The following is a 16586-nucleotide window of genomic DNA, read 5'->3' as shown; positions in this document are numbered from 1 at the left end:
TATTCTTTTAGTGTATGAAGATACACAATGGATTTACAGATCAGCATTACAGCTAGCGTCAGCTAAGCTGGCGCGTGACCGATAGATAGAAATTCTGTACTAGCCTAGGTTAAAAATATTGTCTGCCGTCATGCGGGTTGCGTCTACTGCCCTCACTGCTCTCTTGAAGGCGCTTCAGTAGACGGCATACAATACAGTAGATGTGTTGTATGGTTGTATGCACTGCATCCATTAACAATTAATAAACTAAACTTTCTAAACACTTTTTATAAACAGTTGTTAATGTAACTAGGGAGCATGGGTGCTTAGGTTGCGCTTTTTATGATTTGTTTTACTAATAGAGCTAATAGTGACGGAAAATGGTTGCAATAATATGTTCAATGTTATAAACTCATCATCACCATCAATGAAATTTAAACAAAGTTGTTTAAATAATGTTGTGGGCTTACCTATTTTTTGCCTATTCTTGACCGAGCCAAAGAAGTTGTATTCCCCACGTTGTGTATATTAGCCGCTTACATATTAAATGAATGATCCGGTTGATATTACAGATCCACTCAAAAAATATTTATAGCGGCCTTCCGGCTTTTTTATTTTTTTTAACTCATTTTTATAATATTTACATATTCACAATCATCGTAAAAATACAGGATTAATATATAAGTAAGAATATCACAAATTTGTATATAATATTACACGTCATATTTACAGTACGTTAAACTAATTACAATATTAATAATAAAACACTATAACAAACCTACCGTACCGGTATATAAAAAATATATATAACACTATAAAACACATCAATACAACTCTGTACATTTAATAAACATGGTAAAATTGTAACAATTTTAACAATACAACACGAAATATGTAAATCATTTGCTGTAGTGGTATTGTAATGCCGCTCTTGCACTCCTCTTTCATAAATGTATAAACATTTGCCACGATTTCCCTACTCTGACTATTTAAAACCTTACCACCAATCCCTACTTTCGATTTAAATTCTGCCATGACAAAAAAACTCACACACGTTTCGTTATGAAAACAGTCCACTTCACGATCCACTGTGACACTGCACAAGCACAACTCACTACTGAGTAAAGACACAGTGCTTAGGAACGTACAAGATTTGTCATAACAGCGCCCTCTCTATTAGTCATAGTTTGTTTAGGACGTCAACCCCGTGAGTCAGTCGAGATGTTCGCAGAGTTGGCCGGTCGGAACGCGGGATCTCACGTCTGACAGTCCGATGTTCTCAGAACGGTCTTAAGCTAGTTTCCACCCTCCCCCCGCCTATGGTGCCGCGCCAGGCCCACAGGCCACCATGAGCCAGCTTAGCTGACGCTAGCTGTACTAAACAGTAAACATGCAACAGTATGTTACTGAAAAATAAAGTAACAAATAAAATAGATCTCATGATATATTTAAATTACCTAACTGAGTACTGGCGTTTTTCCAAAATAATCAGTAAATTCTATATATATATCGAAGATATGATAAATTAAATTCTAGACTTGCTTGACTTTACAAGAAACATATATATTTAATTGTAATTGTGTTAATCCTTTAATCTTTTAACCCCTTGATGTGCCTTGTTGCAGGTATATCACCGTGGTGTGCTGGTGTCTGCCAATCGTACCAAAAGTGTAGCATGGGATTTAACGCTGCTGTATATTCTGCCCCACGTCAGGCTCCTTGAACAGTTTCGTCCCTTAAGGTGACTATCTAACAAATGATTTACTATTTAAAACAAAGAAATTAATAGTTGTTAAATACATAGCCACTTTAAAAGGTCTCTTAATTTTTTTAATGTTCTTGCTATATTGAGCTGATCTGTTTCCCATATGAGGCTCAAGAAGAATCTTGTCAGTGGTAAAGCAAAATTACAAACTACATAAATACTCAGGGCTGTATTTCCCTAGCAGTGAACACAGCAGTTGCGGGGACCTTGGCCTAGGAGGGGGCCCATCTATTTTTTTATTTGTTGATAAAATAATTGCACTGATTTAATCCGTTTCTCCGCGATTGAGAGAGACTTTGATGTCCACATGGTCGTGGGAAAAAGATAAGAATTTTGCCTCATTTGCTGAAGACAATGATGGTCTCCATATGACCGTGGGAGATAATTACCATTTTGCCGCAATCGCGAGAGGCAATTACTATGTCTACACATGTGTCCATATACAACCGGGGGTGACGATATAATGATTTCCACACAGCCGCGAGGGGTGATCAGAATTTGACCTCCCCGGCTATCGCGTAAGACGATAGTAATGTCGACACAACTGCGGGAAAAGATCAGAATTTTTCCTCATACTTGGTAGACAATGATAATCTCCCCAAGACGGTGGGATTTTTTCATATATTGCCACGATAATGGAAGATGATAATTATGTCTACACGGCCGTGGAAAATGGTCAGAATTTTGCCTACACGGCTGCGAGGATTATCAGAAGATTACCACAATCGCATGCAAATACAATCACTATTTTTTTTTTATTTACAATTTTTTGTCGCCCCCCAAAAAAAGCTAATTGCCTCGCACCTTATATCGGCCCTGCACATTCCAATTAGTAAACCAATGGATCTTATGAGCGCTTGCCCACTGTACTACAGTCTAACAACTACATCATTCTGTCGTTGTGCATTTGTCCACTGAATCTGTGATCCACAACTGTCGCCTGACTGTTGTGCTCGCAATGGCGTACATGATTAAATGGGCGTTCACCCACACCACAATTTTTTTGTCGGATGTCGTGCGTTCTCCCCAATAGTCCTAGTTCTGGTTGCACCTTCTCTCTGTGCACTTTGCATACTGCGTTTGTTTTTTGGAGTGAATAGTGACAGTTGTGAGTGGAAATGGCATAAAATGAATTATCGGGTAGATCAAAAATAGCAACTGAAGTGATAATCGACAATGATGATTTGATTTAATTAGTAGAAGCAAACCCAGTACTGTGGGATAAAACTTTAAACTATTATTAGGACAGAAATTAAACGAAAGAAGCAAGGAAACTAGTTAGCTCTGCTCTGAGAGAGGATTTTGAACAATTGGAGGGTAAAGAAAAAAAAGTCGGTTTTTTACTCAATTAATAATTTGATTAATTGGGTGAATCCAGTACTTCTGCTCAATCCTACGCTGCCTAATTCTGTGCCTCATTGCAACAACACTTAACAGATTCATTGTTTTACTATTTTTAATACAGAACCACTGTTAATATATTGCGCAACACACACTCACTCGTCCACAGCTACCGAGCAACTGGTCATTTACCCGATTTAAATGTGTCACACATACGTTAAAAATACAGTAAAAAACAGTAAACATGCAATTGTACGTAAATAAACCGATGTATAAATTGGAAAAATAAACTAACAATTAAATAAGATTTTTGTATGTATATCTTTGAGTTAGATTAAGTCATCTACAACATATTGTAAATTGGTTCTTGACCGTTGGAAGGTAAAATAAAATAATAAAAATAAAAGATCAAACGATAGATATTCTAGATTTGGTTGATTTCACAAGAAACGTATATAATTAATTGTAATTGTGTTAATCCTCTAATCTTTTAACACCTTGATGTGCCTTGTTGCAGGCATATCACCGTGGTGTGCTGGTGTCTGCCAATCTTACCAAAAGTGTAGCATGGGATTTAACGCAGCTGTATTCTGCCCCACGTCAGGCTTCTTGAACACTTTCGTCTCATAAGGTAACTCATACACTTGATTAACTATCTGAAACAAAGAAATAAATAGTTGTTAAATACGTAGACACTTTAAAAGGTGTCTTAAGATTTTTTTGGTTCTTACCATATTGAGCTGATCTCTTTCCTGTATGAGGTTCAAGAACAATCTTCTTGTTACAGGTAGAATTTAAAATATATTTCTAACAGTGCATTTAGAGTGGAGTCAACATTTTAGTAGCCCCAGTTACCAACCTTTTGTGTTTTAAAAAAATACACAAATACCAGTTGCGTCGAAACAAAACCGCTGTTACATTTGAACCCTACTTGCGACGTTGCCACTTCAATGGCTGTGGCCTAGAATTAAAGGGGGCCTGAATGTAAAAGAATATTACAATAAAAGGTTTAATTTACCCGTATCCGTCAAGTGATCCGGGTTTGTGTTAATTGACCACAGCCGTTTCGTGTTGTAAAAACATATCATCAGGTCAAAGGTACATTGATCTATTCCATGGTCTTCATAAGTTTTAAAGTTCACAGAAATAACACATACACGTATACAAAACATTAAACATAAATTATCCAAAACTAAAAATACAAAAACTCCTATGACCTACTTTCTACTGGCGCCATACGTGTCCGATGTCTGTTACGCGTTTTTCGTATTTTTTGTTTTGGCCAATTTATGTTTAATGTTTTGTGTACGTGTATGTGTTATTTTTGTGAACCTTAAAACTTATGACGACCATTCCATGGAATAAATCAATGTACATTTGACCTGAAAATGTGTTTTTACAACACAAAACGGCTGTAGTCAATTAACTACAAACCAGGATCACTTGACGGATACAGGTAATTTAAACCTTTTATTGTAATATTCTTTTATCTAGAGGCTATACCATAAAAATTAAAAGAATACTCATTGAAAGAGACCATATACAATTAATTAGGTCCCAGGTCCTACTATCAGAGTTGCGGTGGTTAGATATGCGACATATGTATTATGAGCGACTCATCAGTATTCTAAGTATCAGCATTGACTATATATACCTACATATATATACTATAAGGTGTATATAGTCAATGGTATCAGGTAGTGTGTCCCTGATACTAGTGATGATTGTTATCTTTCTTCTGTTAAGATGGAGGGAGAGTACTAGTTGCCAACTTGGACCTGCTCTGTGTCGCCGTCACCACAGGCTGTACAGACCGACTCGCCACTCTGAACGACTTTGGAAAGCAAAGTATTGGAAAATGCTCTGTTTATTTCTAATCTTTTTTTGTATTAAACTCTGTTTACAAAATTTTGGTGGTTATAGGGGGTTCTTTACATTTAATTACCTATTGAAAATTCATTAGACTTGATGAAAAAGTATATTTTTAACTGAGATAAAATTACAATGAACGAACATTAGAAGTGTAAAAGTGTATTTATTATTTATTTATTTATTTATTCATGCAACAAAAGATTATAAACAAAATACATTTTATACAAAGCTTCAAACACCTCAGTAGGCTTGTCTGCAGCTATAGATAGAGTCCAGTTCAAATTCCATTCACAAAATGCCAGTCAGTTTCATACCTTGTACAAGCTATTCTTCCAATCTGTTAAATACATAGAAAAGTAAACAAGCAAACAAACAGATGTTAATCCTAACATCTGCTTATTATTACAACATCTCCCCCTTTTCAGTTTCACTCATATCTTTTTACAGGTTTTACTAGTCTTCCAAACTTTGTTCCAATTTCTTCATTAGGATGACTAGATCGTAAAGCAGGATGATTATTGTTATTATTATTACAACAGAAACAATAGCTGGACAGATGTCAATAAGCTCAACCGCTTAATCAGCTGTTACATACATTAAGAGAAAAGTGTTGGGGAAACCCAGAAAAACTTCCCCTTCAATCACCTGCATTTTGTAAACGGACTATAGTGATGTGATTATTGTTTGGTACTGTGTTGTCCATTTATGTAAGGGTAAAAAAATATTCTATACTCTAACATCGTTTGCACGGAGTGCTCCGTTTTTTGTTTGTAAAAATATTTTGGTGCTAGACTTTATTAAATAGAATCAGAAAAATTCCCAGATGTATGGCTGGAATGTAGGAGCGACGAAAAGGTCTATACAGCGCTGTACCTCACTAACTCCCAATACCCTTTCCTAACCCACCCAAAATAACAAGACTGGATCGTAGTCTCCTCTATTCCCAGTTAGAGCTCTGAGAGGTAAAATATAAACAATATGTAAAATGTTTAGGGAGATTACTGGCGTAATCCTAGATTGGCCTTGTTTAGAGAATAGCCGGCTCTCTAACCCTGGCTACTGAGCCGGAGCACTCCTAACAAATTTACAGTTTTTTTCATTATTTTATTTTTATTTTGTGTAAGTTGTTACACAAGTAGTGTAAGGAGTAATGGTCACTTAAATATTACATCGGTTTGCTTTGTTATAGTATGAATAAAATTATTTAAAAAAAGATTTTTTAAATGTATTTTTTAGTAGAACATATTATTATGTAGAACATATATTTACAATGTACAATACAGTACTCTAGTTTTTTGTATTGTGGTGTATTTATGCATGACTGTTTAAAGGTATATAAGTCGATACAAAAAGGACTTAGTAGACTAGCCATGCACAGGAGTCCGGTGAAAGCTCCTGCGGTGTGTGTGTTCTTCACAGAGCAAACAAATAGCTTTTGAAATATAAACTGATGCGCTCGAACGCACCTATTAAGTATATCTTTTCCGACTGTTATTCAATTTCCGTTTTCCAATATAGGGGATAAGCTATTACCGTAGGTCTTATAATACCCGGACCTGGGACGAATTAACTTATTCGTTTAGATGTCCCCAGAGAACAAAAACACCATCCGTTGAAATGCATTCATTCCATTAGGACGATAACCGTTAACTTGCGTAACAATAACCCAATTTTGATTATATTTGGTATAAACATTTAGTAAACTTTACGCTTATTCAAATAATGAGTTTGGGAACCAGCATGCTTGGGCCATGGGGATGGAGTTTTAGGGAGGGAGTTTATGCGGTAAAAAATGGGTTTTCTTTTCATTTATAAAATATAAAATGTTCAAATTTTTTTTCAAACAATTTGTGAAGCTTACAAACCCAAATTACTTAGTAGATTGTTCCAAAGAAAAACGGTAAATCCGAAATTTCCATGTTATTTTATAGAGAATAAATAATCTTAAGCAGTTTTCTTTTTTATAAATATTTTTAATCAAACATGGCAAATTGATTTATTTCATACTCGCCTTTTAGTATTTCACTAAAACACACTTAACTGTCCTGTAGCAGCAAACCTAAGCACTCACTGAACCTAATGTTTTAAATAGGAAATACATTTTACAAGGTATATGACAGTGTTTTAAATATCTTTTGCCATCCCAGATTCAAGAACTTGCATTATAACTATTAGATCTACCTTTGTTGTAGTTGCCTATGTTCTTCTTGGTAGGAGATTTGTATCACCCCATGAATTTCTCCACCTTGTGTTTCATCTTCAGGTGTTTTCTTGAATTCATCTTATTAATACACTAATTTATATTTACAATAATATTTACACACATGGTCACTAGTATCGCGGTCGGGTCGATCGGACAGTGACGATGTACATGTGGCAGAAGTATGGTGGATGGTCTTTCTTCCTCCGTTTCATTTCTAGACTTAGGGATGTCGGCATTAGGGCCGATCGACGGTTGAGGTTAATTTGACTCTCCTGGTTTATGGTCGGTGCTTTGATCTCTGTTGTTGCTGATGGTTAGGTGCTGTGTTTCCAGATTTGCTTGTTTCAATGTCGCTGTCGTAATTTGAAAATTGTAGGACGGTGTAATCTTCTTGTTTGTTTAGGAGGGTGTTCGATCCATTTATATTTTGTAACTTTCTTGTACTTTTGCTATGGGTTTTTGAGTCGGTTTTGTTCTGAATTGTGAGGGAATCGGGAATTGTAGAATTCTAGAGCTGTTATGATGACTTGTGTCATGCTCTTTAAATCGTTGATAAACTGTTCTGTTGGTGTAACCTATGGTATTGGTTGTTAGATGGTGGTTATAGGAAATATTTTTGTGACTCTCCCATCTTTAATTAGCCTGTCTTTTATATAAGGAATTTTGTGATTTGGGATGAGGTTGGTTTTCACTTTATAGGTAGGTGTGTCCAACTCTTTTGGAATTTCTAGGCTGATTTGTCTATATAGTTGGTGGATACATACGTATCTTTTGGTTGGGTCATGTACGTCTGGTTGTTTCCTTTTCCATTTGGTTGGTTATCGTGTCAAACCTCGAATGGTCTAATGCTGACAATCCTAGTCCAAGAATTGAAACAGAGGAAGAAAGACCTACTGCCATGACTACGCCACTTACTCATTGACACGTTGTCCGATCAACCCTACCGCTATACTAGTGACCGTTTATGTAACAATATTTTTGTAAATTTAGACATTAGTGTAGTGTAATAAGGAGATAAATTCAAGAAGACCCCTGAAGACGCCGCATAAGGTGGAGAAATCCATTTGGTGACACAAACATCTTACCTGCAAGAGGTCAGGCAACAACAACAAAGGTAAATGTGACAATTTTTTGTTAAACGCAAATCAGGCAAAAACAAATTTTCTTAGTCTGCAGGTTTGCTGCGGCACATGGTATTTATTCCTCACAATTTCTAAGCGATTTACTGGCAAGTCTGCAGGTCCTTGTGGAATGTAATTCAATTCCAATCTGGATTTGGGGTATATGTAAGTTTTTTGGTTTTTGTTAGCTAATTTTCTGTTCTGTGTACTGTAGTTATTTTTGTTATTCATTCACTATATTTAGGTGGTTTTAGGGGAAGAATCCCCTCCACTTGACCCTTACCTTTGAAATAATAGCTCAACAGCTGATTAAGCAACATACATTAAATACAAAAAATTGGTGGGGGAGCTTCCCCTCAAACCCCTTAAATATTGTGGACGGAGTAGTAATGCAGAGTCAACAATCATGTACACCATGTAGTTATAAGTTTCTTTTCTCTTAGTATATTGTTCTGTTAACATTTCATTCTACTTGATGCTGCTATTAATTTAGTTTGGAAAAAAGTAAAGTTTCTAAAGTCAGTAAATCTTAATGTGTTAATTGTAGTCTTGTAGAATCGACATGTTAAGAAAATTGTTCATGTAGGTTTATTTTTTGTGGTATTCAAAGGAAAGAGTAAGTGATGTAAGTTCAAAATTTGAAAGGGGTCAGATATTTTGAAAGAGGGCAGAATTTTAATCTGCCAGGGGCGGACATCATATACTAACCATGTCCAGAGGTATTATATTTTAATTAACTTCCTATAAGTATCCAATTGATTTTTAAAACCTTCCAACCTAAACTTGTATATTAAAAAACGATGGCAAATATTATGACAGCTAGCCTGACCATACTACTGGACCGAATTACTTGGGGGTGTACCAAAAGACAGGTTGTCGGTCCTATGCAGATTTTATTTGTATTTTTAAAATATTCATGTTAATTTTGGGTCTAAAATAGAAACTAAACTTTTTATGGAGATTTGACATGATGGGGCCAAATTTCTAAGCTTACGACAGCCACCCTGACCATACTATTGGACCTATTTACACGTTAGTTGTACAAAAATAAAGATTATCGGTCCTAAATGTGCAGGTTTTATTTGTATTTTGAGAATATTTATGTAAATTGGATTGAAAATGGAAATTTCTTTTTCTTTGAGATTTAACATGGGGCCAATTCTGTATATTAATAGACAAGCGTGTTTTTGAAACCCTTTTTTCTCAGCTCCTCTGCATCACAGGGATAATCTGTTAGAAAGATATTTGCCTGTAGATGTGCAGAATACTTTTATAAATTAAAAAAGGCTCAAAAATAAGGACAAAAATTAATTTAAACTTTTAAAAAAACTTACATGGGCCTTATGGGTTGCCATTTTGGTGATTAAATAACAACAAAATATATTCAGAAAATAAAAAAAAATTGAAGAAATTCCAATTATAGATTTTGTTTTCAGCGTGGGGTGAAAATACCGAAGTTTGCAACAATACATACTTTTGGTTGAGTTTTTGACCACAGGGCGAGCTCTAGTTCTAACCATCATAATTCTACACAATTTATTAATTTATTTCTTTAGTTTATTTATTTATTTACAATCCTAACAAGACGTCATGGCCTGGCTGGCTATACTGTATTATAAATTGTGCTAACTCCGCAGAATGCGGTGACTTGAAACTACGGCAGCAAGAAACCCAAGCTGACTAAAGCTGATTAAAGAAATAGGTTTATTAACAATTTAAGATATTTAAACCAACCTAGGGGTAGGTCCGTGTCGCGACTCTCTTACTTTTTCCTTACTCCTGAACTTTATTGTAAATTATTATTATGTTTCAAATTGTTTTCATTAAACAAAATGTATTTATTTTAGTTAAATTAATAAATTGTAAATCCACTTGGTGAGTTTTCCTTAATCTTCCCACTCCCATTGGGTTAAACAAGCCAGCTACTACTTGTAGCTAGGTAGAAAAAAGTCATTTACCGTTCGTTTAGGGTCAGTTTGTTTTGCAAATATATCTGCTGTTTTATTATTATTCATTGCAGTGATAAATTGATGATACTGTAGTTACAATTGTTAATTAAATTACTTAGAATACCCCCAAAACTACTTCCAGAGTAGGTAATAAATTACCCTACATTTGCAGACAAAACAGTGGCCAATCGAGTTGAGGGTTGATTTTAAAGATCAAATTTATTCGCAAGTAACTTGTAAGAAAATGCGAAACCTGTTCTCGCCGCTTTAGCAGAGATGGTGTTATGAAAGAACCTTGTGATTTATGAGCGGGTGTCAGATGGCTGTTTTCTTGCTTCCTTGTTGCTGAAATTCAGTTCAAATCTGTCTAATGAATTACTATAAAATATTACATTCTTAAACGAAAATAAACCCAATCAAAAACAAATAGTTGCAATATTCAAGAGTATAGTAGCCTAAAGCTTGTTTGAATACAATTTGAGAAGCCAACTGTTTATTCTATTCATCTTTCAGATGATAACAATTTTTTATTTATTTATGGACATTAGGATAATATGTTCCATCTAAGCAGTATCACACAACTACTGTAATTCCATAAGAATATCTGGATGCTAATCAACACCTTGTGTATAGAAAAAGAACATAATTATGTTACATGCGAATGTATAAACAAGCTGAAATACAGCATTGAGTAAATACAATTTTTGTTTTTTGAAACAGTGGTAGGATTGACTGCCAGTGGCTCTTGAATCAAAAGTAAATCAAACAGTCAATATGAAAGCTACAGCGATTGAAAGTTTAAACTTTCCCTTACAGATATTAATTAATTATTTGCAACTTATAACCCATTTACATAATTATAAATTTTTTTATTATCCTCTCTGGTAAAACAACTTGAGAGTTTGCAGAAATCGTAAATCTAACTTAAAAAAATAAACTTAAGTCAACATTATAGTGTATTTTCATTTAACTAAGACCAGATGTTTAAGGCGTAGGGGTTGGCGATCCCATCGCCCGGTGGCTTGTCCATCGCAACCAGCCTCCCTGTCTCCCAACTCTTCATCTGAGCAGGGGCTGTACTATTATTCCATGTTTCTTCAGCTTCCTAACACATGGATTAACTTTCTCACCTATCCATCTTCCACTCTTCACCTACATTTCTGGTCCCTTTCCTCAAGTTATGTTACAGACCAACCTAAGATGTCATGTGGACCGTGCCGAGGGGTGGATGGCCTCAGGAAGACTTATGAGTGTCTGAAACAGTACCCTGCAGGTGCGGGATACCAGACGACCTCACTGCAGAGCTTATGGTTTCCTAGACGCGTAATAGATGCACTGTGCTTTTCATCCAGGTCTCAAAACGCAGACACCGTTAGTGGTTTCCTAGACTGCGTACAATACACACGTTTGGTGCGTAACATAAGTTCACAGGAGAGATTACTTGCGGTTGCTATAATTTTATACCATGATTTAGATAATCACATGGGTATTTTGGTAATACAAGCTTCGAAAAAGCTTAAGCAGTGCAGTGTACATGATTAAGAACCTGTATGTGGCCCTCACGGATGTTTAACTATACCTAGTATTAATGCAAACACATTTATTTAAAAAGTAATAAATCTTAATTATATCTCTCTAACTTTGCTTTTACTGTCAACTGTTATTAAATTTACCTACTAGGGATTTACCCAGTCGATGAAAATAGTCATATTCATATTCAAACATCTTTATTATAAACTATGCCAGCTTTAAAATTTTGTCCTGTTAACTTTTTTATTCCATCAAAGTTGGTTTTTCTCCCATGAGGTTAATATGAAGGAATCTATGTATTTAATTGGAAACATTGTCTCCAATAATTTGAGAAAACTGCTGGGCTTAGAAGCTTGGTAGGGTTACCCAAAGAAAGGTCTCGGTCTGTAGATGAGCCATCAAAAGAAAAAGTAAATTAATTCCCTCTTGTTTACATTATGGCCATATGTAATTTTTCACTACATTTTAATGAAACAGCTGTTAATATTTAAATTGATTTTTAAACATCACACATTAATAGGGAGTTACTGTATTAGTCAAAAAGAAGTATAGTATTTGCAATGTTATTTTCTGATTTTAAAATTTATTTTCTTCTGCATCATGTCATGTTTTGCAATAAAACGTACCATTACGAAATCAGTGGAAAATCTTTATATCACACTAACTCTTAAAATTATTTCTTTTTGAAATTTATCATATATCCATATCTATTGTGCGGGTTTGGTATCTGCCTTTTTGACAAATTTTGCTTATAATATATCATATTATTCAAGACAGATCATCATAAGTTCATGAGATTATTGTCATACATGTTTTCAATCATTGGAAACATATTCGGTTGTGTAATACAATACAAAATAATACAAGTGCAGAAGAGCACATTGCCCATATGAGCTGAGTCCATATTTTGTTAAATCAATAGTGGTTTACAGCACCTGAATAAAACTTTTAATAATGATTAAGTAGAAATAATATGTACATGATTTAGAAAGTCTTTAAGCTAGAATACGTACTGTGTATTTCCATGTCCCGTTAAAAGAGGTAGCCTACAAATGTAACCCATTTTGTTGCACAATCGCGATTTCAGGTACACAAAAATTTGGGTTGGTTTAGTTTGAACGTTTGAAGAAGCAAAACCGCCAAAATACACACAAAATAGGGGTAATAGGGGTTGTGTAATCTAAATGTTAATACAAATTTCATTTATTTATTCCTCTAACATAGTTAACATACATTTCTATTATTTGATATTGGTTTCCTATAAGTAGGTATGATTGAGACGCCTACTTTAGTTAAGGGGTAGTTTAAGATAGACAGAGATTTTGTGTTTTAAGTTTAACTCATTTTTCAGTAGCCTGGTAAAAGTCTCAGAAGTTTAATCACGAAAGGCCACTATACTATACATCAAGGGTTATCTACAGGGGCAACCTTGTTAAGTAAATTAGAAACTCCTCCCCTCACCCAAAACAGCGTAATTTTAATTGTGGGCAGAACTCCTAAACAAAATTCACTAACTTTTCCAGATTTCCTGATAGAAAACCTGGTTTTCCCAGTCGTGATTACTAGTCACCGAGTGTATCTTATACTAGTGGTCTGCGAGTACACCATATTTTTGGATCTGGTCGGCCCTCGGACCAACGGTTTGCACGAGAGGTCCGTACGGACTGAAAATGATTATCAAGTCAAGCTTGGATCAAGTCGAGCCGAGCGTAAATTTCTGTGATCACTGAAAGCGTTTATGAAGATACACGTTCGAAAATTAATGATTTTACCCTGATCGTGGGGGACAATGATGTCACGTAAATAATGTCCAAGATTTTTTCTTAACCTCCACAGTTGTGAATGATTTTGCTAAGTCCGTGTATGAAGTTCTCAATTTCGCCATGACGGCAGAAGATGTTTTCGATTTTGTAATGATCGCATACAATGATGTCGATTATACTGTGACGGTGGAAGATGTTTACAGTTTCGCCGAGATTGCAGATTATGTTCTTTATTTTGCCGTGACTAAAAAAGATGTTTCTCCTACCATGAAAAAAGTTGATAGTTTAGCCGAATTCCCGTATTAGCAGATGTTCTTGATTTTGCCATTATTGTGGAAGATGTTCTTGATTTTACCGTGACCTTGAGAGGTGTTAACGATTTTGCCAACACCACGGATGACAATCACAATTTTAACGAGACTGCAGACTAAAACGGGTTTCCCCAGTGCAAATTTAAAATTCCCGTATAGTTCCAGATTCAACATGAATTTAAACAAACTTCCTCAAACTCTCGGTCCGTATGGTGGTGGGGTCTCATGGGGGAGGCTCCTCACCCACATCGATGGAGGTGCATGAATACATTAAATGGTAAATTTAAATAAACTCTTAAGTATGGTTTTGCATGATTAAACTTCTAAGATTCTTGCCAGGGGTGGTAAGGAGGGATAAGTGAGCTTTGGCCAATAAAAAAATTCAAAACTCATAAACTGCGATAGACATTTGATAAAATTCAAAATTTTGTTTACAGTTTTGACACCAGGATTTATTTTTTTACCTACTTAGTAGTAATATACGCATTAAGCTTGTGTTACGGCCCTGCCATAGTACGGTAATGTTGTGGTAGAAACGGGAGGCCCTCCAACCGAACATGACCGAGGGAGCCCTGGTGGTAGAGAGAGGAGGTAGATAATTGTGTCTGGACCTCCTCTCTCTCTCTTAGTTGTCCTTTATCCAAAGTATACCTTAAACCTTTTTCCAACCCACTGGCCTGGCTTCCTTACTATCTTCCCATCATCCAGCTGGCTGTTGTCAACGCATCATCGAGGAAGAGCTGTATTCTACTAACTATGTAAGTATATATTCAAGGAATAACAGTCATAGGGAGTAGAACCTTAGTGTAAGCTAGAAACTACACTAAATATAGTGGAGCCACAACACGTTACATGAACATTATTAGATCTTGAAGAAGACAAAAAAAGGCTATATTTTACAAGGAAGTTGTTTGATTGCTATGGAAAGATTTGTTATGTTAGGATCTAAACCTTTTTAAGTCCAAAACGTGTAATATCCGCACTTAACACTAACGGCTGAATTGAACCTTAATTGCATATTATAGAGCTCAAGGAGAAAAATGTTGAGCAAATAAGGTTTTAAGTGAAATATCCTAATATTTTTAACTGCTATTCAGTGAAAATACACAGATAACTGTCTATTTAGGATTTGGAAGAAGCTACAAAGACTGGCTTTTTACACACATTTTAATGTTTTAAGAATTAAATTATTGATCATTGACAAACTATGTTAACCTATTCTACAACTTAAAACAGGTTGCACTGTCTAAAATAGGTAATTAGAAGTAAGTTCCGGTCAAGTTGGTATACCATTTAAGAATTCTTTGATACTGTTTCAGATCTTTTAATGAGTGTCAACATTAGCAAGAATCTACTTAAGTAAGAGTCTACATCAGTGAGATGATTGCATACCGGTAGTACAAAGTCTGACCTTTCTTTGAACTTCCTTTGCAAACATGTTGTCATCAGCTGGCATGTCTTATGTAATTCTAAGGTAGCCTAATTTTTTGCATTTCTTTTAGGTAGCTGAATGTTTAAATCATTTATGTCTACAATAAGTAACAGTTAAAATACCTAGAAGATATTTTAACAATGTAAATCCATAGGTTTGTAGATAGATTTACTTGAGTGACAGAACCAAATGATAATTTTGGTCAGATATAAGACCGCACGCGGACATCGGTTTGCGCTATGTTTTGATGAGGTATTTGGTATTAATGAAATAATTTGCCGAGCAACATTTAAGTTACCAGTAGTTGCAATGAAATTCTCTATACCATAAGAATCCCTAGAAACTATTAGAGTAACTGGAATACACTGTTTCTAATATGAAAGAAAAATATTGAAAAATCCGTATAGTCCTACTAGTAAATTATATAAAATCAAATTACCATAAAGTAGGTTGGTCTGAGGTTGTTGAAGTGTTCATCTTTAGAGTTCTGAACCAATAGAGGTTTCAATCGGAATATTTACTATTGAGAGTTCTGATAGTTCTTCCTGACTCCTGAGGCTTCAAAATAGCTTCTTTTTGCCGGAAAAACGTCAGTGTCATCATAAACAGTAAGAAGTATAAGTAGGCCTAGCTTAAATTAGAAGATACCTAGTGTTGGCTGTTCCTCCATCTAAGTAAAAGTTTAAGTTTGGCGTTTGAGCTGCGGTTATTTCTGAGGGACATGATTGAATTTAAGTTTAGTCACTGATAGAATTCAATGTTTCAGAACATTTTGAAAAACTCATTTATAAAGCTAGGTCTACTCAAAGAGTAGTCTACCATAACTCAGCAAGTTTTTATAGACTAGGCCTATTGTAAATAGTTGGAGTTAGAGCATTGACTGTGTTGGAGGTAGCCTATTTGAGAAGGACAGATTAGGGTTAAATTACATAGAGATTTCTTACAAACTTAATTTCTGATATAATTTATTGAATATACTTACGGTTTTTTCATTGACTTTGAGATACAAACATAAATAAACATAAACATAACCCTACTTTTCAGTTTACAATAATTTACATGACTTGTATTGTTCATCATTGACTAAAGAAAACAAGAGCTGAAAAAAATGAAGCAATGAATATGGAATATCAGAAAGAGAATGGGTGAAGCAAAGCGATGATATAATTATTGTGTACAACGAGAAATAACAACAGGATCTGAGTGTGTTGTACGACGACAATATTATTCCAATAATTCCGTGTGCGTGCACATAGCGTCCACACTAGTGAGTTTTATGACTATCCGCTGTACTATCCTGATAATTAGACCAATTTGTTA

General features: G+C 35.1%; 1 long non-coding RNA gene across 1 annotated transcript in view; it reads right to left on the bottom strand.

Moving 5' to 3' along the window:
• LOC128992330 (uncharacterized) overlaps positions 1 to 16310 on the bottom strand; it is a 30295-nt gene extending 13985 nt beyond the window's left edge. The window contains exons 1-2 of the long non-coding RNA XR_008490707.1: positions 16249 to 16310; positions 3641 to 3741 (exon numbers count right to left, since the gene is read on the bottom strand). This is a non-coding gene — a long non-coding RNA (uncharacterized LOC128992330). The remainder of the gene's footprint in view (positions 1 to 3640; positions 3742 to 16248) is intronic.
• Between the last annotated feature and the right edge of the window lie 276 nt (positions 16311 to 16586).

The sequence above is a fragment of the Macrosteles quadrilineatus genome, unplaced genomic scaffold (genome assembly GCF_028750875.1).
Source record: "Macrosteles quadrilineatus isolate MER2022 unplaced genomic scaffold, UCM_ALF_1.0 Scaffold_4__1_contigs__length_99947679, whole genome shotgun sequence".
Lineage (NCBI taxonomy): Eukaryota > Metazoa > Arthropoda > Insecta > Hemiptera > Cicadellidae > Macrosteles > Macrosteles quadrilineatus.
Note: the sequence above shows the minus strand (reverse complement) of the source record. Positions and strands in the feature narration are given on the sequence as shown.